Raw genomic sequence first — 24,586 nt, forward strand, 5'->3', positions numbered from 1 at the left:
GCTTTTCAGTTATTATAGAGAAACTTGCGATGAAATAGGTGACCAAGTTCTTAATTTTGGCAAGACCTAATTTTGTCGACAACATGAATCCAGTAGACCTGTACTGTCCAATAAAATATAATCTGAACCAATATGTAGTTAGAAATTTTCTAGTAACCACATTAAAAAAGTAATGTATAGTTGGAATTAATTTTAATAGTATTTTATTTATGCAATATATAATATAAAATATATTTTAACACATAATCAATATAAAATTATTAATAATGTATTTTAAACTCTTTTTTGGTAGTAAGTCTTCAGAATTTGGTTGTGGTTTACAGTTACAGCATATCCAGTTCAGATTCTAAATTTTCGTGGAAAATACTTGATCTGCATTTCAGTTTTATAAAATTGCAGTTAAAAATAGATTCATGTACTCATGTTGTTCAAAACATACATAGACATTTAAAAATAGCTAAATTAGGTATATGTATTAAAATTAAAATTTAAGTTAATTATGTGAGATTAAAATTTAAAATTCAGTTCCTAACTCACACGAGTTATATTTCAAGTATTCAGGAGTCATATGTGGCTGGTGGCTCCCATCTGGAACAACCTGGTTTAAACTATATTTCCCTTAAATAAATGAATACCATTCTCCCTAATGTAGCTAAATGATAAACTCACAACTGTAGCATTCTAGCAGCTTCAAGAAGTAGCTTATATATTTGACTTCTTTTTCACACTTTTCTTCTGAAGTTACTATAGTAGCCATCATTTATTGAGGTGGCTTCCATATGTCTATAGCCAAAGATCAGTTCTCAGTTCTCTTATTTGACCTCTGAGCAGTATGTGAAGCAGTGATGTTCTCCTTCTTCTGGACCTGTTTCCCTGGGACTCGTGCCATCGCACATTCCTAAGCCTTGGCTTTAGCCGCATCGTCTGGTCCTTCTCAGTTTCCTTTGCTGCTGCTGCATTTTACTGACCTCTCAATGTTGAAAGGCTTCAGGTCTCAGTCTTGGACTTTTTTTAATCACGCACTCTTTGATGATCCTATCCATTCTCATAACTTTAAATATCAACAAGTTGATGGCTCCCAAATTTGAATCTGTAGCACAGACTTTGTACTGAACTCCAAACTCATATATCTACTCTCCTGTCTAGTGAGTCCAATGTACAGTTGACTCTTGGACAACATGGTTTTAAAATGTGTGGGCGCACTTATATGCAGAATTTTTTCACTAAATACATACTTCAGGACTACATGATCTGAGGCTGGTTGAATCCATGGGTACAGAGCCACAGACACACAGGACCAACTTTTTCAACTGCATGGAGGGTCAGCACTCCTAAACCCTGTTATTCAAGGTCACATGTAATGTATCTAAAATTGATTCCTGATTTCCCACCAAACAAGTTCTGCGTGTCTTCCCCATCTTGGTTTAATGGTAACTATCTGTAGAGTCATTCTTGCCTCCCCTCTTTCTCTTACACCCTCTAAACAAATCCATCAGTAAGTTCTGTTGGCTTTACTTTTGAAAATACATCTAAAGTCTAACCTCAACACTGTTTTTTCCCTGCTGCTGTCCTAGTTTAAGCCACCTCATTCTCATCTGGATAATTACAACAGCATGCTAACTATACCCCCACCCTTAACCACTTCAGTCTCTTCTCAGTCACTTTGTACAAAACGTCAGTGGCTTCCCATATCTGAATGGATGCCAAATGGTCTCATACTTCCACTTGCCTCTCTGACCTGACCTCCTCCCCCAGAACCCCCTCCTGGGCTTGTTGACCTCTGGGCTCTTCCAGGAACATGAGCCAAGCTCCTGTCTCAAGGCCTTTGCACTTACTGTTCCCTTGGCCACGTTTCCTCTTCATATTGTACAACTCATTTGCTCACCTCTTCGGACCTTTACTCCAGTGTCACCCTTTCAGAAAGCCCTTCTCTGACCAGCAGGCCCATTGCTAGCTTAACGTATGTGTCAATAACAAAATGGCGCCCACCCTGGGGACACGGCTCTGCGGTTCACAGGGGGGTGAGCTGCTGGGCTGCTGCGCTGAGAGACACCTGCAGCACGTTGTAACCCCTGTGATGGTCATCTGTTGAGCAAGCCGTCTGGAGTCAGTTTGGGGCAAATAAAAAGCCCTCTACCTCTAGGTGGTTGTCAGCCCCGCTAGCCTCCTCAGCCAAGTGCCCTGGTGTAGTGCCCAAAAGGTCCAGTGTCACACTGAGGCCCTGCTGACCACTTCTCCCATCCCCATCACACTTCTCCCTACCCCTCTTCTCACTTTGTTTTTCTCCATTGCATCTCGCACCATCCAGGAAATGCCAATGTGGGGCCAGTGTTCAAAAGTATGAAGAATTTCAAGATGACACCAGCACAGGACTAGACCAAGCATAAGTCCTTCTGATCTCAGGGCCTCATGTAATTGCACAGCTCCTGTGCCCAGGGAAGCTGGCCCTGCCATCATCTAGGAGATTATGGATTTCAGTTCATTGTCTGTTCTTCCCATACTCGAAAGCAGACTCAACTGGGGCCTGGGAGTTTTCTGTTCTGTCTGTTATGTCTGTAGCAGCCAGAACAGATTCTTTGTTGCATAAACGAATGTGCTAAGTGTGGAGTATAGGCTTTAAATGTATTATCTCTAAATGAGACAAATGAGAAAGTTGAGGAAGACTGAACACTGTTCAGTCTGTTGTGTGTGTGTGTGGCGGGGGGCAGGTGAGCTGTTGCACTTAGACAGGAAGAGATACTGAGGCTCGGTGGAATTCAGTGACTGCCCTGAGAGTGAACATGTCAGGGCCAGAGCGTTGCTCTTTTTCTCTGGGTCCCACTTCAGGCAACAGTTTGTTTCTGGTTATTCTGCTTTGAGTGGGTGAAGATAACAGTCCCACCACAGAGGCAGCCAACTAATGCATTTCACTACTTCTCTCCTCTCACCTGAAAGTGCCCTTGATAATAACATTACATACTTTTATGTAGCTCATAAATTATCCCATATGCTCCGCAAAAAAGTCTCTGAAATAGACAGAAATCACACTTTTTCCTACTTTATAGATGTGAAATTTGAAATCCAAGTTGGCTAAGATTATGCAACTTAGTGAGGAGTGGGGCTGCCGGATCCCAAGCTTTTAAAAGTCTGTGTTTCTCTTTGGGTTTTGTTCAAAAGTTGATCATTTCAAAAAAATGATTTTTAAAATGTATTGCAGAGTTTTTTGGATAAATGTTTGTAGTTTCTCTATTTCTAGGTAATGAATATGCTGAAGAATGTCATATTCTTTTTCTTAAAGCTGTGATCTTTGTTAAGCCTGTGTAAATCGCATGATGAAAGCTTGTGTCTATCAAGAATTAGTTTCTGATACATTGGATGGAGTTTAAAATTGGTGTGGTGTGGCACCCCAGGTGTTTGACAAGGTGTTTATAAATTTATAAATAGCTAGATGAATTATTTCATTGATTCAGATATTAAACAGCAATTTGATCTGGTGGCTTTTGATGAATTAGAACATGATGAAGTTTTCTGGAGGACTATGATATAGGCAGTTTTTATGATGAATTTCTCTCAATTGAGAAACAGATTGTATTTCTGGGAAAGGTAGCCTGAAATATTTCTTAGCATTTTGGGACTTGGTTTTCTTGGCATTCACTATTGAATAATTATTTCTGGATAATGTTGTCAGAAACCAGACATTCTAAAAACAAAACACACTCTGACAGAGCTAACACTTTTCAGGGTTAGGAATATTAGTACTTTGCATTCAGTGCTTTGCAGTTCTGGTTCTCATGCTGATTCAAGTGATGGTGCTGTAGGGTCAATGATTAGTTATTTCACGTAAGGTTTCATGACAGGCTTAGTTGATGTTTCTAAATTCAGCCAAGTGGGCTCATTTGTTCATAAATATTTCCTGATCTGAGACACATAGGTGTTCTTCATTTTATAAATATATCCCCCCTCAAACGTGGGCGTATATAAACAGAGTCACACATTAAATGTGGTAAGGAAGTGGTTATTGAAATAAATCCTCTCAAGAAGTGGAGAATCTTTGCAAAATCAGCCTCTTTATTTAGATTTTAGGCTGGATATACTTCTTTCTTTCCCGAGTTGGTCACTGGATTCACTACGGTCAAGAACAACCCCACGGCAAGTTCTCCCCAGAGAAACTCTCACTCAGTTCCTGTATGTGCAACATAGCTTCTGCAATGTATCTCTGTCACGTGTTACCAACAGAATGAAGACATGTCTAGAGGAGTTGAGGGCAGTTTTTCTCTGCTTAGAGGCAGGGTTTTCCCAGGCAAACGGGTGTCTTGTTGGTATGTAGTTCATGGTCCCAGGGGCTGTCATATAGCACGTTTCAGAGTTCAGTCTAGGATGATGAAGCACAGGATAGGGGCTTATCACCATACCACCATTTTGTTCCCTTCTGAGGTGCTCAGTGTGATGTTAGTTGGTATTTATGCTCAACATTAATTGCTGATGAGACATTTGCTTGCCACCAGTACTTACTTTAATTAGTGTCATCATGGTGGTGAGGGTCAGGCTTTGTTCCTTGATTCTGAGTCTCTGAGCTCTTGTGAATGGAGTTTTGTGACCTTGGCTCCTTGTCAGACAGGAGGTGCTGGCCTTCTCTCTCTGATGGGTATATTATTACCTAAGCCCACTCCAGGGGTTTCTGGTCAAGGGAGTCCTGGAGAACAGTGTTTGCCTGCCAGTCTTGGGCTATGCAGCTACAGGATTTACGGTAGTGAGTACATATGGATTGACTTGGGTCCCAAGGATTTAATTGACTTTTAGGTTTTGAAATACGTTGTATAAACTAGAGGAAACTATTGCATCTAGAATACATAATGAAAATGAGCCTTGAGCAGTTCTTAGCTGTCTGACTTTGGAAAAGTTACTTAACCTTCCCTAAGTCAAATTAGATGCTAATTTCTTTGGCAGAACCCTGACTCAAATCAAGGGTTTTCTCCTTGCTGTTTGTACCATTCAAAAGGGTTACTTTTCTGTTAAATAATATCCATGTTGCAGGGTTTTGATGAGATTTAGATGTACTCTGTGCATATGCTTAGCACAGTGCCCAGCCTATCAAGTGTTCAGTAAAATGTAATTGTTACTGTTCTTACTATATCTGTTTCTATTACAACTGCTGTTCTATTACAACAGCTGCTCCTGTTACATTATTTTGAACAGTTTATACCAGTAAACAGGTGACATATTTTTAAGCCCCTGGGTTAAAGTTCTGAGCCAAAAACTTTGTGTATATTATTTTATTTGAGCCTCATAACAAACTAATGAGGCAGTTATTAGCTACCTGTTACATAAATGTAGAGACTATAGCTCAGAGCTGTTAAGAATATTTTTGTTAAGAATCTTTAAGAAGTTCACAGAGAAAAAAATGTGACAATGAATATATATATATATGTTCATGTATAACTGAAAAATTGTGCTCTATACTGGAATTTGACAGAAAATTGTAAAATGATTATAACTCAATAAAAAATGTTAAAAAAAAAAAAAGAATCTTTAAGAGATTGAACCAGGATTTGAGCTCAGTCTGTTTGATCCCCAATTCTGTGTTCCTTCCTTCATGCCGTGAAGCATCAGAAATAAATCTAGAAATGAAGCAAATGTGGGTCAGCACACAAGACTCCATCCTGCATCGGCGCAAGTATCTCCTTTCCCTTGACCTCCCTAGATCTTTTTCACTATGAAAGAGTAGTTCTGGAAACCTGATTTTAAGCTCAGCTGGGCAAATCTAATTTATAGCCACTTCCGTGGTTGCCTTTAACCTTACTTAACTTTCATAGCTCCTTAGTCCCAGGAGATAGCAGCTTGTAGCCTAGGGAAGCCTTCATCTAACATTTGACTTGATGGCTCCATGATGCAGCAAAAAAGTGTACCACACAAAATAATTTCCGGTGGACTGCTATAAAATATTAAGGAATCAACTCTCTATCAGGAAGAGGAAGGATATGGGAAGGTTAATGGAGCCACTTGGGTGCAAAAAATCTAGAGCCTTATAGAATAGAAGTGTTTGGAGCTATTCTGGGGCATTAAAATGCTGTGCGGTATCTTTCCTCTCCTTGCTGGACCATCATCTGATTTTTACTTTTCACCTCTCTAGCTACTTCATTTCTCAGCTTCAGAAAGCATCTGTTATTAGCATTCTCACTAAAGGGTCACTACCTTGAAGTTTGTTTTCAAAACTTGAGCACAAGTAGAAAAGGAAATGATACTGCATCATGTGTGTCTCACCTCCTTGTCTTTTGCTGTAAAGGACCCCATCACTGAGGGAGTTGGTGATACAGGAGCAAAAATTACCACCCCAAATGTCTCTTTGGCCTGTAGATTATTTTGAATTGAAGACAATCAAGGCCCAGAAGACTCAGGAAGAAACTTTGACCTTCCCCGTAACTGCCTAAAAGAATTTAGATGGAGGACCTGGTCCCAGAACAGAGCTATCACCAGAGACATCTGCGAAGAATATGGACTAGATGTGGTGGGGGACACTCAGAGAACAGAGTCCACTCTGTGTCCCAATGTCTCTGGAAGACCCAGCAAACATTTATTTGCCAAACATTTGCTTTTCCATCTTCACTTCAGTTGCCTTCCTCCATTTGGAAGTCCCAAACCACTACCCCCAACATTCTCTTTTGTCTTTAATAGAAGCTGGTATTTAAGGTGAAGGGTTTGTCCACTTTGATGAGTTACTTAGTTTTCCTGGGTCTCTTCCACGTATACATGTTACTAACCTTTTGTTCGATTTGCTCTTGTTAAGCTGTCTTGTGTCAATTTAATTCTTGGACCAGCCAGAAGAACCTAGAAGGGTAGAGGAAAATTTATTCCTCCGCAACAGTGGACTGCATTTGTGGTGGCCTTTCAGAGACCATTCCCCAAATAGGAAAGTCTACAAACTGCTTTTCCCCCTTAAAAATACACTTGGGTGCTTTTTGTGTATGTACACTAACAATATACATTCTTCTACTGCTTTGGATAAGGATATTAGTTTTCTGGTAACAAAATTTAATTTGAAATGAGTCAGTGATTTATAATGTTATTTGAAGTAGCTGAGGTGAAAAAAGTTATGAGGTGAGGGAGGAAATTTATGCTTTGGTATAACATTTGCTAGGAATGAAAACACTGGTGAAGCAGAATTATCTTCAGATACATTTTTGTAGGCAAGCAAGAGCCCTATATACAGAATTTTGATGATCTATAGAACTTTCCTGGCACAACTCTGATGCAAAAATTAGTTTACTAGATACTACTTTTTGTGTTTCAGAAGATTTCCCAAAGAAGATAATTCATCTGATAAAGTTGCTGTATAAGCCCACTGTGCATTTTATTTATTTATTTATTTATTTATTTATTTATTTATTTATTTATTTATTTATTTATTTGACATCTAGTCAGTTACAATCTGTCAATTTCTGGTGTACGGCATAATGTCCCAGTCATGCGTATATATACATATATTCACTTTCATATTCTTTTTTATTAAAAGTTATGACAAGATATTGAATATAGTTCCCTGTGCTATACAGAAGTTTATTTTTTACCTATTTTTATATACAGTGATTATCATTTATAAATCTCAAACTCCCAAATTTATCCCTTCCCATCCCCTTTCCCCAGTAACCATAATATTGTTTACTATGTCTGAGAGTCTATTTCTGTTTTGTAGATCACTTCGTTAGTGTCCTTCACTGTGCATTTTAAAACACAAGCCTTTGTAACATTACAAAATGACAGTGACCAACAGGGATACATGCAGTTAGAGTTAAACAGCACCTTTCATACTGAAGATTGAAATCACTCATTTCTCTTTCGTTTTTGAAACTGCTGGGAGAAGCAGAGCAGATCCAAGATTTTATGTGTTGTGTAGAGTTTCACAGAAGGCCACGGGTAAGCTGCAGCAATAATTACGGGGTAGGGGTGTAGATTCCTCGTTCGTGGCCTTCATATAATAAGCTTATTACAGAAAGGCATTAAAATGTATCCAGTTTCACAGCAGCTGGATAGTGCTAAGTGCTCACTGGCAGAAGATCAAGCACTGTGCTTTCTTTGTTACATTGATTTGAATTGGAGAACTGCAACATTACATCTAAAGGGATAAATTGGGAATTCAAAATGTGTACCTCTTGGGGAATGATGGAAATGTTAATTATTTTGATTGTGCTGTGGCTTCACTGGTATATACATCTATCAAAATTCATCAAATTATATATCTAAAAAATGTATAGTTTAACTGTACAGGAATCATACCACAATAAAGGTGTTAAAATATATTAATTAATTTAAGTATTTGTATGTATCAGATAGACCAATGTATCCGAGGTTTCCAGTCTAACATAGGCATATAGTGTGCACATTAATTTTGGTGTACTCATAGCAGGGATTAATTATGGGTGCTGAAAGGTAACACATGGAATGAGTCAGAGTTTCCAGCAATCCTAGAATTGAAAAAAAAAATGGTAATACACTTAATCACAGACTGCCTTTCGAAAAACTCTAGCCATTTGTGATAATGATGAAACTGATGGTGGCATGAGGAAGAGAACATGTTGAATAGCATAATTTCTTTAGCTATTTTGACATGTAGTAAAAGGAAGTAAATGACCTCTCATCTGTCTGTCTAGTCTTTCATTATATCAAACCAACTAACTCTCGCCAGGCTTAAGTGGGAGACAGGTTTTCACTGTATCAGTTAAGAGGTTGGCACCAAATTGCTTCTGCCACAGAATCCTCTAGGATTTAACATCAAGGCCATCAAAGGACGTGCTGCTCCCAGGTGGACCAATGTGCCTCATGGCACCTGACAAACTGGATTACAGATGCTGCTGTTCCTCCCAGCCTTGTGCAGAGAGCTCCAACGGGAAACCGAAAATTCTAGAAATACGTTCCAAGGCCTCGAGGAACATAAATCTGGTTAAGAAAATAGGTCTTTTGGCAAAACCCACTGAATCTAACATCCTGGAATAAAATAAGGTCCTAAAATATTGAATATGTAAATGGCTGGCTGTACGAGATGGAAACAGCACGGAGCATGATGAGTAAGGTCAGGGACTTCGTATCCAGCGGCTCGAATACTGGTTTTGCCCCCGATTGGGTATGAGGTTTCAATTTTCTTGTCTGAAAAACAGAGCGAATGATAGTGTTTAGACTCCGAGGGGTGCTGTGAGGAGGAATGCGATAAACCACGTGACTGCCTAGCGTGGAGCCTCCCGTGTGCTGTGCGCTCTGTGTGCATTTCCTGCTGTTACTGAAGAGCCTTCTTCTGAACTGAGTTTAGCTCTCAAGGCTTCATTTTCACTTGTCAGTTTAAGGCTATTCAGTCACTTCTGGTTTAAAAGTTAAGTCCAGTTTGGGAATATTCAGACTTAAGGTTCTGTCCCTTTCTCTCCCTGCTTTTACCAAGTCTGATCCGAAGAGGCTTTTGGGTTGTTCCGGCATCAGGCAAGTATCACATGGTCTGTATTGCGCTTCACTTGCCATTTGCTGCTGTTGTGTTGCTATAGTGTCTGTTCTCTCCATGTGGAAGTTGTTTGGTGATTGGTCCAGGGAGATTGGTGGCTTCCTCTGATGACTCGGCCCCATCTGGGCTCTTGACGCTGAATCGCCCATCGAGTTCTGTTGGCCTGTTGACTCCACAGCCCTTGCAAACTGTGCTTGATTAGATTATGTTTATTATGATGATGATTAGTGTTTCTACGTCTTCCTGAAGAGTAGCTAGAGGTTAGGCTAACACAAACCCAGGAAGGGTGCTAAGGGGCAGTCTGTGTGACTCTTTATCTCTTCAGGGCCGTGATGGCCAATGGGCAGCTGGTGATACATCTGTAAAAAAACAAAAAACAGAAAACAAAAAAAAACTTACAGTTGACCTTTGAACAACAGAGGTTTGAACTATGCAGGTCCATGTATACGTGGATTTTTTCAGTGGTAAATACTGTAGTACGACACGATCTGATCTGCAGTTGGTTGAATTTGTGAATGCGGAACCGCAGACCTGGAGGGCTGACCAGATTCTACCCGGATTTTTGACTGCGTGGAGGATTGGTGCCCCTAATCCCCACGTTGTTCAAGGGTCAGCTTGATTACCGATTACTATAGCTGAAATCTGACCTCAAGTGCCCTGTTTCCAAATTCCGTGTTCTTTTCGCTGTTTCCATTACCACCTCAATTTTTAAAGAAGATATAATTTTCCTACTACATTTTACTTTATGTTTTAAAGGGAGAGCTCACATTCCACCAACAGGAGGGCTAAGAGCACTCCATTGCTCTGGACCTCCTTGGTTCCATCCAAAAGGTCAAAAGAGCACCTTTGATTCTTTTTCCATTTTTCCCAAACATTCTCAGCCTCACTATTACATTTTGCCCTGAGCCCATTAGGACTAGCTTCATTTGCCCTTTATTCCTTTAAAGTTATTCTCCACAAAAAACTCCAACCTTCTCCCAATGCTGATTCCAACTAGGGTTGCCTGTCTCCTGTCTGTCTCCTCTCACCCTTCCCATCTCCCAGTACTTTTCCACTGGGCCCTCCAAGGGCCATCGTAGACAAAACCTCCATATTCTCAACTTTCTCTGAACAGTCCCTTCACCTTCCTGTACTGATAATAGGCCCTTCAGAGCCTCTTGCTTCCCCTGAAGATATCTCAAGTGGTTGCTTTTTTTCCTCCAATAGCCCTCCTACTATTAAGGGTGGAAGTGGACAGGGTTTCCTAGTTACTCATGGCCACTTTGAGATTGTTCCCCCTTGTCCTCCCCCAAACTCCAAGGTGGTGAATCTCATGTCAGTAGGCTATGATCCTCTACCTCTCAGTGTTCTTATCAACTGATTTTTGAATTGTTCTTCCACATTTCTTGATGACTTTACCTTCTGCCACTGTTAATTCATGGCAGTTTTAATATATACGTACATAATCCTTCCAACACCTTGGCAGCTCCATTTCTTGAACTTCCTTTCTCTAATAGTCCTTTCTTGCTTCCTGCTTCGGCTGTTTAATCTTTGGTCATTCTCTGGCCTTGACACTAGCAATAACTATATCCCCCCTCATAAATCCAGTTTCACCTGTGCTGCTCTCTGACTACCATCTCTGATCTTTTAGTTTAGTTTCCTTTTACTATCCTGAAATCATTCTAATATCCTTCATGAATCCTTCATCTCCTCCAGGATCTTCAGTCCATTAATCCTACCATCTTTTTACTATCCTTCAGCTTCTTTGCTCTCTCAACCCTCTTGACCATGGGATTAAAATCAGGTAAATCCTTATGCTCACTGCCTTGCAGATACTCTTGACTCACTTGCCCTTCTTTTGCTTCTTTATACTTGTTTGGAGAAGCACAACCTTCTTTAAATCTTACTCCTCTGTTCTGAGCTTGTGCAGCTGCTTGAGGCAAGAATAAAGCAGGTTGACTGGTATCACTTTAAATCTGTAGCCATATACATGAAATGGGTCTTGAATGCTTCTTGGCAGTCATGCTGTCCTTCACGCGTCTGCTGACTCTTCCACTCTCTGCATGCCTGTTTCACCGTTTCTCCTCTCTCCTCAAAGCCAGTGCCTCTTCCTCATCCTCACTCTTCCCTCATGACCCTGCTTCCTGATTTATTGAGAAAACTGAAGGGTCAGCAGAGCATTGCCATAGAAGAAGTATTCCTGTTCTGTCTAAAGCTAATCTCTCCACTTGTTCATTGGAGCAATGAACCCCACCCCTACCTCCCAAGGGCATAACTGGTTATTCTCCCCTCTCTTTCCGTCATCAGTTACTCACAAGAGGATCATTTTCACCAACATATAAACATTCTGTTATTTCCCCAGCATTTGAAAAAATGTTTTTTCCACCACACTTCCCCACCAGTTCCATTATTTCACAACTCTGCAGAAATCTTGTTTTTCTTCCATTCTCTCTTCTAACAAATCTAATCTGGTCTTGGTGTCATTGCTCTTCTAAGCCTGCTCTAGTTAAGATAATCACAGACTCCCACATGGCTAAAGCCAGTGTTCAGTTCTCAGTCCTCATCTTCCTTGATCTAGCTGACACAGTTGATCACACACTTCTCCCTGATAAACTTCCTTTATTTGGCTTACAGATACCACACTCTTGATTTCTCTATCTCCTTTTCTCTGTCTCCTTTACAGGTTGCTTCTCTTTTCCCTGACTTCTCAGTGTTTGTGAGTCCTTGGGCCCAGTCTTTAACCCTCTTTGCTCTTTGTATGCACTCACCCGTAGTCCTACCACTGAATTCTGTCTTCCAGTAACATCATTATGCTAATGGCTCCCAAACTCGTATTTGTATCACGACTTTATGCTTACTTCTTCACTTGAATATCAGATTGCCTGATTCAGCAGTTCCACTTGGAGAGCCGGTAGACAGCTGAGAACCTTCTCCAGCTGAGAGAGTGGCGATTCTGTTCTTCCATTGCAGGACTCCGGAACCTTGGAGTCAGCCTTGAATCCTCTTCTAATACTCACATTCAGTTCATCAGTAAGACTTCTTACTCTGCCTTCCAAGTGTATCCAGTGTTTGCTCACTTCGCACCGTCTGCTCTGCTATCCCTCTGGCCTTGGTCACCATCGTTCTGACCTGGATTAGTACGTAATCTAGCTGGCTCTCCTGCTCTCCTGCTCTCTCCCCTACTCCACAGTGTATCTCAAGCAAGCAGCCAGAGTGATTAACTTAACACCTAAGTCAGCTTTTGGCATTCCTCTGCTCACACGTGCCTGTAGCTCTCTTTGCCACTCAGAGTAAAAGCCAGTTCCTCATTATGAAGCCTGCAAGTCCCATTATGACACGGTCCACCCTTTTCTTTCGAATGTTGGCTCCTACTACTTTCTCTTCTTCCTGTTCTGCTCCAGCCACGTTGGCCTCTAAACCCAACAGCCACACCTCTGCCTCTGGGCCTTTGCACTGGCATTTCCAGAGGGAACTTTTCCCCAAATAATTCACTTGGCATATCTTTCATCTTCTTTCAGTCTGCATCTTCTCAGTGAGGGCTTCTCTGGCAACTTTCCACTTGCCCATTTTTTTTTTCATAGCATCTTACCATTACTGTCTAATGAGCTATATAACTTATTTAATATTATAGTCTTAGACAATTATACTATTCTATATAGTATACTTAATGAGTTATTTGGTTGTCAGTAGAAAGAATGATTATTTCACAATTCAGTGTCTAAATTAGTGCTGATTTGTTGTGCAGTTATGTACTATACTGACACTGGATATTTTAATTTCAGTGCTTGATGATGCTTCAAGCACTTCAAAAACTGCCTTTGTGATTATTATTTTTAAATTTTGCATATAATAATTTCACATTGGTAATAAACTAATGAGACTGAGAAATTTTAGCACGAGTCAACATCAAGAAAAGTGAAGTGGAAAATTGAGGATATAATACTGACAAGCTAGGCCAAAAATGTATTTGCCTGAATTAAGCCATTGAGACAGACTTTACTATTTTGGGTTAAATGATTAACTACCATCCATCATGCCATTTCCCAATTTCCTACTCTTGCTGCAGCTTTAGACTCAGTTGTCACAGGAGAGAAATGAAGAAATCGACCATTATGCAATTACAGTTGGAAAATGAAAAACAATGATCAGAAGGATTGCATTGGTGTGGTGATGGCTGATCTGAGTGTTTCGCAGATGGGCAATATTTAACTATTCAGAAAGGCAGTTAGAAGAGCTTTCTAGGCAAAAACTGCAACATGCCAGAGGGCTTGCACGAGAGAAATGGCAGTAGAAATCAAAGGGTAGTGTCTGGGAGACAGGAAGCTGACAGGGGGATGGGTTGTCTATGAAAGACAGAGTGAATATCAAAATAACAGGTGTTCTGGGTGATTCCTCTATGCCCTGTTTCCAAAGACAGCTTCTGAATTTCAAACAGAGCATCAGAAAAAGGAAGCCAAGAGGGAAAGTGGTCTTGAGAGTTTAAGTAATGCCTTGAGGGGAAATTGAAATCAATACATTGTGATAATGAAAAATAAAAATAATACTTGCTACAGGTTATTTAATGGGCCACTACTATAGGCTGTCTGTTATATGCTTCACACACATTTTCTTATTTAATTCTGGTAACACCTGGAAGAGATTAGAAGAACTATGATTGTCATCTCCATTTTACTAAAGAAGAAACATGGTTGGTGCTGCAGGTATAACTCACATCTCTCTGGCTCCAGAGCTTTTTTTGCCCATGGCACCAGTATTTCCCAGAGAGCCTGCCTTTGCTAAACATGAAGCCCCCCGGGCCCCACCCTCGAGGTCCTGAATTAGAATCTCTAAGGATGGAACTCAGTAGTCTGCATTTTTGAACAAGCATGTTTCTCATACCTAATACAACTGAGAAACCCTGAACCACCCAGCACTGCCTGTCTAGAACTGCATATGGTCATAAGATGCAGGAACCTTCTGAACAAAGCGTTGTCCTTTGTTTCCAAAACTTAGTTATTGATTCTCTTCCATGGGGCTAGGCTCTGCTTGCTGTTGGCCAAGGTGTGTGTGTGTGTGTGTGTGTGTGTGTGTGTGTGTGTTTAAACTGCGTGGCTTCCTGGGCCTTTAGGTCCATGCCTGTTGTAGGAATTGTGTGGCTTTGATAGATCCATGCCCAGTAACAGATTAACATTCTTATCCAGTTTTTTTTCAGGGCTGTAACAGGGCTTGTCCCTCAGGAGAAATACGTGGGGCAGCCTGCTTTAACAGGCAACAGGAAAAATGCACTGTGTGCAAACACCTACCAGCTCCTTACCCTCAGCTTCTCACCTGCTGAGCTTCCTGATAGGCCGGCCTACAGAGCACAGGTCAGTTTTAAGGGGGAGTTAAAGAGGGGACAGAGTTGAATAGAATAAAAGGAAGAAATATCTAACCAAAAGAGAGTTCGTTAGTGGAATGCTGTGCCTTATCGGATAGTGAGCCTCCCACCAGTGGGCATAATCAAGTACAGCCTTATTGTCAGGGACACTGCAGAAAGAACTGGATATAACTCTGACCTTATTATTAAAGAAAACTTAATGTTTAATTTCTGACAGTTGAAAATTACCAAAAAAATTGTGCATTTCTTCTCAAATGCTGTCTGGACTTGGATACCTAGGGGCAATTTTGTGCTCTTCTTAACTATTTTGTTTGCTCATGAAATGATTTCCTTGTTGAGAGAAAGGTTTCTTGTCCAACAATTTCTGATCTATGCGATTACGGCAGTCATGCCAGATTCTCCGGACAGGTACCCCTGTTGATGTTGAACACTTATCTTCCCTTCCCTCTCCTGTCCTTGTGTATTCAGACGGCAGGACTGGGGGCTGGGAGAGAGACCGGACTCACTCTCCTTGCCTTGCGCAAGTTTTTCCTGCTCCCAGTAGGGCATTTAGGTTAATTAGACATGAATGACAATGATGTGAGTGAACTTATTACAGTTAATGTAGCTATTAAGAACACATTTCCCAGCAACATCTGTACATAATTTGGATAAGGAAGCATAAAACCCGAAGTATAGCCTTCCTTAATTATTTTTCAAGCAAAAAGGGAGAGCATCTTAGATTAATTTGGAATTTTCACTGTGATTCTATTAATTGGGAATAAGAGATTTATCTTGAACCCATAGTACATATGCTGACACGTGGCTCAGATGTCCCCATTCAGAAGTTTTTTCTGAATAAAAGTGGGATGAAAGCAAAAGCCAGAGGTAGGTGAAAAATGGAAAGAGGCAACAATCTTTTAAGTAAATTTTAACAATTTCAAAGATGACTGAACAGTCATACTTCACTCTGGGCTACTCAGAGTATAGCTGGGTAGTAAAAATAATAATAAAAACAGCTACCATTTATTAAACCTTTGCTAGTTGTCAGATGCTAGGCTAAGTGTTACACATACTACATCACATTTAATCCTTGCAATCAACCTTTGAGGAATATAATGAAACATTCTGATTCCTACTACATAGAAGTCTAGAAATAGACACAGAGAGGTTAGTTAACCTGCTGAAGGTCAAACAGTCAGCAGTTTTCGAGCTGAGGATTCTAACACAGATCTATCAGACTCCAAAGTCTATTTTTAAAAATTATTGGGATATAAGTTCTCCCTTCATTATGTTTAGTTCTGGATCTCATCTTTCAGTAGGGACATAGAAGAACTGGAACCTGTTCAGAAGAGGGTAACCTCAATGATGAAGGCTTTCATGTGGTTCCATGTGAAGAAGGACTGAAGACCCTGGGGGTGACTTAGATCTGTTAGGGAAAAAGGACAGAGCTGTCCTAGGATTTACAAGTATCTGTATGGATGGGAACTCTGAATTGGTTCACATGGCTGAGGAGCAGGCTTTACTGGGAAGATGCATTTGTCCTAATTGGTGAGAGTGAGTTCTTTGCCATGGCGTGACTTCTAGGATGTGTGGGACAGTCCTTTGGTGGGGATCTTACAGAGAGGGCTGGTTGGACGTTTGGACTATATATATTCGTGGTCCCTTCCAAACCTTTAACCATATTAACCTGGGAAACTGAGTTGTAGAGCGAGTTGGGAATCATGTCCAGCCTAGGATACATCATTTTCTTCTTCTGTGTATATAAAATAACTTTTTTATAGCCTGTCTTTCCAACTAGAAAACAGCTATTAGAGACTATTTCTTTGTCAACTCCGGACTGTCTGGCACACAGCACACACTGAAATGCATGTTGAATCAGTCAGGGAATGGTACATGAGAATTTCAGAGTGAAATCTTGAGAACATATCAGCAAGTTCTGCAGTCTAGCAATGATAATATTTTTTAGTAATCTCTTTTGAAGAAAAGAGGAAAGATATTTTCTTTTAGTTAGTCTTTACCTATTGATGGACCAAGAGAGCCTTTAACAGGAATAGCACTAATCATTTTCATGGGGCTTAGAGTGACTCATAGTTTCAAATAGCTAGGTTTTCTGGATAATGGATTCCAACCTTAAGGACACCCGATTGCCCAAACTCCCACACTTTTGGACCTCTGAGCAAACTTTGGGTAGCGGTTTGATGAATGTGATCATCACATTTTGGGTCTCACCCTTCTCACGTGAGGCAAACTTCAGGCCTTTTATAGAAATTTATTATTAGATCCTAAGACATGTCATGTCCCATGGCAGAATTATGAAGTAAATAAATTTGATTTTTAATGCCTTCCAGCTGAACATTTAACACTGTTCTCTGCTTGAAATTCTACCCTCAAGTCTTCATCCTTAACATTTATGCAGGGACAGGTGTGGGGAGAGAGTGGTGATTAGGGTGGATTTCCTGGTGTCCTCAAATCTTAACACTCTTTTCAGCTATAGTAAAGACTGGTCTTGTTTTTACATAGCATTATTGTAACTGTTTTGAATAGATGTAAGGAACACATTCTCCATCACAGAATCCGAGACTGTTAAGAGGTGTTAAGAGATGGAGTGATTACCTAGTCTGCCTCCAGCAAGGTCGAGCATCCTGACTCAGGGCAGCTGGGGTGGTGCTGAAGCTGGGTCTTTCTCTTCCAGTCCGCTGCTTGTAGTTCCTCTACCACACAGCCGCTTCCCACACTACTTATTTAAATACATTTCTTTCTTTGTTGCCTTTGTTCTGCATACAAAGAAGGTATAGCCCTCAGGACTCAGATATTGGGCCCTGTTGAATGGTTGGGAGGAAACTGCATCCTGTCGTCTGACTGTCCTGAAGTCTTCCTTCAGGCTGGGCATAGCTAACTTAGAGGCAAATGTTTTCTGACCAGATTGTGGCTTTCTTGCATGAAGGACTTTGGCTCGTATGATTGTTGACCCTATTCATTTGCTTAAGAATTAAATTACTAAGAAAGCAAATATGCACAACAAATTTTAATAAGAAATATTCCAGCTACTTGGAAGTCAGGATCATGATCTCACTTGCTCACTGCGATTCACATCCTCCTATAAATTGTATCCTATATCCTATATCCTGTTCTATCCTATAAAACAGAGGGGCTTGTGACCCATAGACTGAGGCCAGAAGAGCAGTCAGGCTTTCAAAGTGCCATCTTAAATAAAGCAACTTTGAGTAAATTTCTTCCCCAGTATTGCCCAGGTTTGTGTGTATGTGTGTGTTAACAAAAGCTGTTGAATTTGAGTTATCTCCGGGGATTAATGTATATAATGTGTTGATTAACACATATCCATACAATCTTTTGAGAAGTGTTAGAGGTTTTATATTACAATTGTCAACTGATGATGCTGGCTTCTTGGGTCGCATAAGGATGGGTACTTGGTCCAGTAATCAGAACCAGAACCATTTTAAGCTCAGTTTCCTTTTTTCTTAGCACTTCTTTTGTCCACCTATTTTCTTTCTTGTTTGTTTCTTTCTTTCTTAACTTGGTTTTCATCCTAGTGTATTAAAGCCCAAACCTGGGAGAGAAGATTGTTCATGGTTACCTCCTTAGCAATTATTGTGGAATGTTTTTTTAAAATTTCAAATTTGATGCCTTTAAGACAGACATACATTGCCTGTTTATCAAACACACCACCACTCCTTCTACCACACCTTTTATAGGACCCCTCTCATGTATATGACCAGTGTAGGCTTCTGTAAGTTTGTATGTTTTACAAGCTCTTATGCAAGTTAACTAAGGTCAGAAATTAAGAAACCTCTGATTTGTTACCAGGGCGGTTTTACTGTTCCTTGCATTTTCTGTGACTCACTTCTGTTTTATCATGGTCATTTAAAATGTCTTTGTGAAGAGGCAAAAATTTCTCAGCTGGACTAAGAGGACGGAAAAGAAGAGTTGATTCCGCACTTGGATACTGGGCTGGTGGTGGCAGCAGTAAACTGAGTGATTCCAGCGCGAGAGGTAAAATCAGGAGCAGAGCGAGGGCATTTTCTTGGCTTTTTACTCCTAGATACTGTTTTGCTGCAGCTGAAACTTCAGAGAATCTATGTTTTGTTTTAAAGAGGACTTGGGAAAGACTGAATTTATACTGTAGGACAGTGCTGATCAATAGAAACAGGAGACAGATTAAGTATTACATAGTAAATACTAAATATATACATATTTAAATTTTCTAGCAGCCACATTAAAAAAGAGGTACAGTTAATTTTTCACAGTGTGTTTTATTTGTATCAGTATATCCAAAATGCCATGATTTCAGTAGGTGACAGTAGGCACAATCCAGGTGCTCAGTAGCCACGTGAGGCTCATGGTGACCATACTGGACAGCACCGTTCTAGCTGCTAAGTGTACACTTCAGCATAAATAGTGTGTTTTAGAGAAATGAGCGCTTTGAACCTCAGCTCTGGCTCTTACTATTTTGAGTGACCTTAAGAAATTACTTAACCTTTCTGAGCCTTAGATTTCTCGTGTGTGAAATAGAGAAATAACGAACACCTAGGGAGTTGTTCGGGGGTGAAAACGAGATCATGTATGTAAAGTGCTGGGCACGTGGGCACTGGGTGAATCAGTGACTGTCAGCATCACGAAGTTCTGCTGGGAGTTTGGATAAACTTTTCAAGTTCTTCCTCGGTAAGGACTGGGTGAGAACTCCTAGCGTGTGGGGACGAGGCATGAACTTTCTGTTTGATTCTTCTTCTTTGAGGGTCTCTGCGTCCTCTCTGGTGTCCCGTGTTGCTTGCATTTTGATTGCTCACTTTCCTCACCGGAGCCTTGCTGGTTGTTGCCTGGGTGCTGTTCTGATGTTTCACCTTCTCAAGTCCTTGACGTCTCTCATTCAGCATCCCTGTAATCCATCCTGGTTTTACGCCCAGTTCTGTTTGTGACTCACTGTCTAGGCTTGGTGCTTGCTTTCCGCTTCCCTGTTTTTGCTCTTGTTCTGCCCCAGAAAATAAAGTAGGACAGATAACCCCGCTCACTGAATGCATGACAAGTGTGGGCTTTCTAAGGATATGGTGTGTCTAAGCTTGGCAGTGAATTCCTTGTGGGATTTAATTTGGTTGCCCAGGCAAATTAATTTAAAGTACTGTGTGATTGGAAAATCCAATGATAATAACTCAGACATGTAAAGAGTTAAACACAACTTAGCTTGACTTGGGAAGCATGAGTGTGAAAGAAACAATAGGGTTGTTGATGGTTTAAGAGTTTTTGAAGGATTGGGCCAATCCGGATGCCTCTTTGCTTGAAATGTTGCCCAGAGTCTGGGTGAAGGTGGGAGTACAGAGAATTGGAGGAAGGAACTTCCAGCTGCCCAGTGATTTTTATAAGAGTGGTAATTACGGTAAACTGCCATTTTTTTGTTTGTTTGGTGTTTGTTTTTAAATGCAGAAATCTAAACTCACAAAGAAACTTTCCAATTCAATCTTAAATGAATGGCCCTGGAGATAAAAGGTAAACCTGGCTATTTTCTTCTGAAAATTGAGAGGACAAAATATGAGTAAATTCAACCTTTGTGGACATCTGTACGTGATGTAATGCCTCAGCCATGCGGGAAACTTGTGGGCAAATTACTGGTCTTATTTTTGCAAGTCCCGAAGACAAAGCAACAGTCAAGTATCTATCTTTGAAACCAATGCCTCCTAAAATAGAGTTGTTCGGATCACTGGCAGTGTTAGGGCTGCTGGTTACCGATCTGAAGAAACACAGATGGTTCAGAGATGCACAGGGTGAGTTTGTCAGCAGCGATGGCAAACAGGGTGCTAATTACAATGGGACTGGCTGGTTTTTGCTGAGCCTCGTGAGGTCTCGACCTTTAACTAGTTTTGAGACCCCTCACTATCCCTCCCTCTTTCGCAGCTTTTGTTCCATGTGTCCTTCCCTCTTAGAATGCATTTCAGTCTGCAGCACAAATCTGGTAAGGGTAATGCACACCCCTGGCTGGCTGCTCTCTAGCTGTCCTGACCAGCCTACAAAATCTTACTGTTACGTAAGGTTTCTCATGGGTATGTTTCATTTTCCAACTAGACTGGGAACTCCTTGAGGACAGGGGCTATTGTGTTTACCACTTTAGACCCCAGGCCACCCAGTGGGTGTTTGTTAATTATGCTTATCACAGAGTCAGCCTCTGGGGAGAATGTTGCACACTCAGTTGAGTGATAGCTAGACCGTCACGGCCTTTCAGCACCCTACCTCCTGCCAGCTTGTTCATTTGTCTGCTGTCCTCAGCTAACTGTACTTGGTGCAAGTCAGGAGGGAGTGACCCTTTCCAGCATTCTCTGGTTAGTCATGCGAGTTACGTTCCTGACACTCAAATTGTAATATCAATAAATAAAAATGGGAGAACATTTTGTCCCATGCTGTGGATTGTACCCCTAACCTCCACGAGTCATCTAATTAATGCATGCTTTGTGTCCCAAGGGACTGAAAGAGAAAAGAGTATGGATGCATCAGCTTAACCATCAGCTCCAAAGTGCTCGCACACACCACACCACACACACACACACACACACACACACACATACACAAGATACTCATAATTCTTTTGAGGACTTGTTTTTGCCTTATATTGGAAATGATTTGCACACTTGAATTTTTGACGCCTGAGGTTTGCCCTGTGTATCCTTGTCTTTTCCCACGACCTCCTTTAATAATTATTTGTTGAATAAATGCACTATCCTTACACATGTAAAGGCAGTAAGCATATCATTTGCTCCTTTCAGTAGCACCTAGAAATTTTTTCCTTAAGTAGGTTGCTCTCGGTGAATATTCCATACGTTCACCACTTTCTTCAAGACCTTACTGAAATTTTCCACTTTGCTTTTCCAGTTTACTGTGCCTTTTGATTTATGGAAAACTAGAAGCCTTTAGAGGAGACCACTCTCAGTTCCTCCCTTCCTCCCTTCTGTAAACATTTAGTGAGTGGTTTCCAACCTCCTTGTTACTCTTGGCTGCATTTGCTGTTGCTGTTTAGTTCCTTCCCACATGACTCTCTGTCCTCTACTGGCTGCCTAACCACTGTACCCTCTTCTTCCGCAGCTCTGATAATGCCAGATTCTTCCCTGGTTGATCACATCCTGCCCCCAGTCTTAGCTACAGTCCGCCTCCCCCCACACACCCACATGTTGTGACTCCTCAGCGTGTGTTTCTAATTTAGACGTCTCCCCTCGAGGCTCAGAATCTCATATAAAAACGTCCTGCTGGTCAGCTTTACCTGTAAGGGGTGTGTGTGCCTTACTTATCCTTGCATCCTCAGGCACTATTAGGATGCTCTAAAATTGCATGATTTTTTTTTTAAATACTTTGGTAACTCACCTCCATTTTTACAAACAAGTAAATGGAACCTTGCAAATGTTGTGACTTCAAGGTCAAAATGCTCAGTTCAGTTTACAGATTTGTGACTGACGACTTATCCTGTGTGAGGCCTTGGATGCCTTCTCTCCAGATTTCCTGATATGAGAGCATCCTTCATTGTGTCCGCGGGATTACAAGCTGTCATCACTGGTAACTCTCTGACAGTGAAATGCAGGCTCCTTCACGCTTCCTGGAACTGCACTGTTGGATCACTCTAGGATTAAAAGTTACACTGCAGGCAGGGAATGGACTGACTTTGGGGAAAAGTTAGTGCCAGCTTGGCTTCCGTTTGCAGAGAAAGCAACATTCTGATCATACAGTGAAATATGGGGTTGGAAAAGACCGTGAGATACTACCTAGTTCATTGCCTCATTCTCAGACACAGGCAAACCCAAGTCTTGTTGCTCCGTAAAGAGACTCCCCCACATCTGCATGGAATAAGTTCATGGTCTGTAATCGCATTCTATTCAGTGGATCATCTTTCGGTGTTAGATTCTGGGTGTCTGGGCCAATGGTTCTTGACAGACTGAAAGTCCTGGGACACCCGATCACCACAAGTCACTGGGAGCGACACTTTCCAACTTGTACTCTTCGTATTTTCCAGATCCTGCCTGGAATTCGCGTCCTTGTGGGGTTTATGACATCCCTGTGACTTCAGACTCTGATACTCTGCAGCGTGGTGGAGCAGAGGTGGCTAGTCCACGTTTCTGAGTTGGCATTCAGTGTTTAGAATAGTTACGCTTTCTTCTGGCAACCGGTCAGAGACCAGTTTCATGGCTCCGCAGTAACTCCGAATCGGGCAGTGTGCTCTCATTGTTAAAAGGGAGACTAAAAGTAGTAAAGATGTATGTGAACAACATGATAACTGAACTCAGGGTTTTTCTGTGTATACTCAGATGAACTGATAAAGCACCGAGAAAGACAGAGCTTTGAGGCCTCTGTGTGGGGAAGTGTGTCTGCGTGCCTGGTAGCAATAGATAGATGTCAGAGACGTTTTGTTCAGGGACTTAATAAAATGAGTATTTGCCTTTTGGTAATTTTCAAAAAGCTATTATCCCCTGTGTATGAGAAAGGAATTCTGCATTATGCTTTGTTTTTATAACTGAGGAGGACAAGAAGCTTTCTTTCTAATTAAAATCTCATTGTATACTAATTTGATATGAGGAAATTTTTCCTGGAGACTTCCATAGTCTTTAATATACATAACCGTGATCTGTCTACTGGTACTGAGACTCTCTGGTGGTGCTGATTCTGTGCAATTATTTAGCACTTTGCAGTTTACATATTCATTTATGTACAGGAGCGAACTTGATCCGCAACGTTAATGCAATAATAGCAAGACCGTCTTACCTTCTGAGAGGGTAAGCGAATGATTTTTCTTTCATTTGGATCATCATTATTATGGCTATTTATAACTCTCAAAATTAGTATCTTATGTTAAGTTAATATAATGCTGAGTTATTTGAACTATAGTTTCAAAAGAACTGACAGTTTATTGTTCTTTCATTCATGGCACTTCTTATGTCATTTCAAGTAATTAGCACACTTATTAAAAGGCCTGCTAATGGCTTAGGCTTTTGAACAATAATATAATCTCTTACTCTGTTAGAAGATAAGAGACTACCTTTTTAAGACAGTCATAAAATAGTTCTGCTACACCACAGGAATCTCATGTACTGCTGAATTAGGTACAGTAATTCTCTGTGAAACAGAATAATACTTCTTGGCTATATTCCTAGATTTAACCAATTAATTGTTATGAAATGGAGAACCAGAAAAGGAAGAAACCTCTTAACTCTGATGAGTACTGGATATACACTTTCTTCTGACTTCTTTTCAGCATCTAGTTTTTAATGGCAACCTACTGAAGGTATTACACTGAAAAAATACCGTGGTTGATAAATAAAATCAACATGATGGATTTTTGTACTTTTTCATTGAATCAAAGAATTGAGGCCCATGAAACATGTGTTTAATAAACCCCTAGGCATACTGAAAATTTGTAATTAGAACCTTTTTGTTCTTTTTGCCTCATTCATTTTAGGCTCAGCCCATAGTTACAGTGTGCTTCTTGCCACTGGCACTGAATGAGGCTAAATTTTCATTTCCGATGTATACTGTGCATTGCTAGGAGGACTCGCATAGCCTGCAGTTAGTGTAACCTGGTAGAAAATTGTAAAATAAGAATTTATTTATTGAAGTGTTTTCTTTTGTGCTGTGTATGTTGCCCACTTCATCTTGGTTGACCATCAGTGGGGTTGATATTATTCCCATTTTATCCAGGTGAAAGCTAAGGCTCTGAACGAAGTCCCTAAACTGCTACAAGGAGCTGTTTTATGGCCCTGGAATCTAGGGCACCCCTAGGAGAGAACGTTTGATGAAGGGAAGGCATGTAAAATGCTCAAGTACAA

At 40.7% G+C, this 24,586-nt stretch overlaps 1 protein-coding gene across 2 annotated transcripts in view; it reads left to right on the forward strand.

The window, feature by feature from the left end:
* TAFA2 (TAFA chemokine like family member 2) overlaps window positions 1–24,586 on the forward strand; it is a 439,356-nt gene that overhangs the window by 264,171 nt on the left and 150,599 nt on the right. The window contains exon 1 of one of the 2 annotated variants that reach the window (XM_014565746.2): window positions 19,436–19,457. The exons of the other annotated variant lie outside the window; for it this stretch is intronic. The gene's annotated coding sequence lies outside the window, so the exon portion shown is untranslated. Of the gene's footprint in view, window positions 1–19,435; window positions 19,458–24,586 lie in introns of those variants that run through there. 2 annotated transcript variants of the gene reach the window in all.

This window comes from Camelus ferus, chromosome 12 (genome assembly GCF_009834535.1).
Source record: "Camelus ferus isolate YT-003-E chromosome 12, BCGSAC_Cfer_1.0, whole genome shotgun sequence".
In the NCBI taxonomy this organism is placed as follows: Eukaryota; Metazoa; Chordata; class Mammalia; order Artiodactyla; family Camelidae; genus Camelus; species Camelus ferus.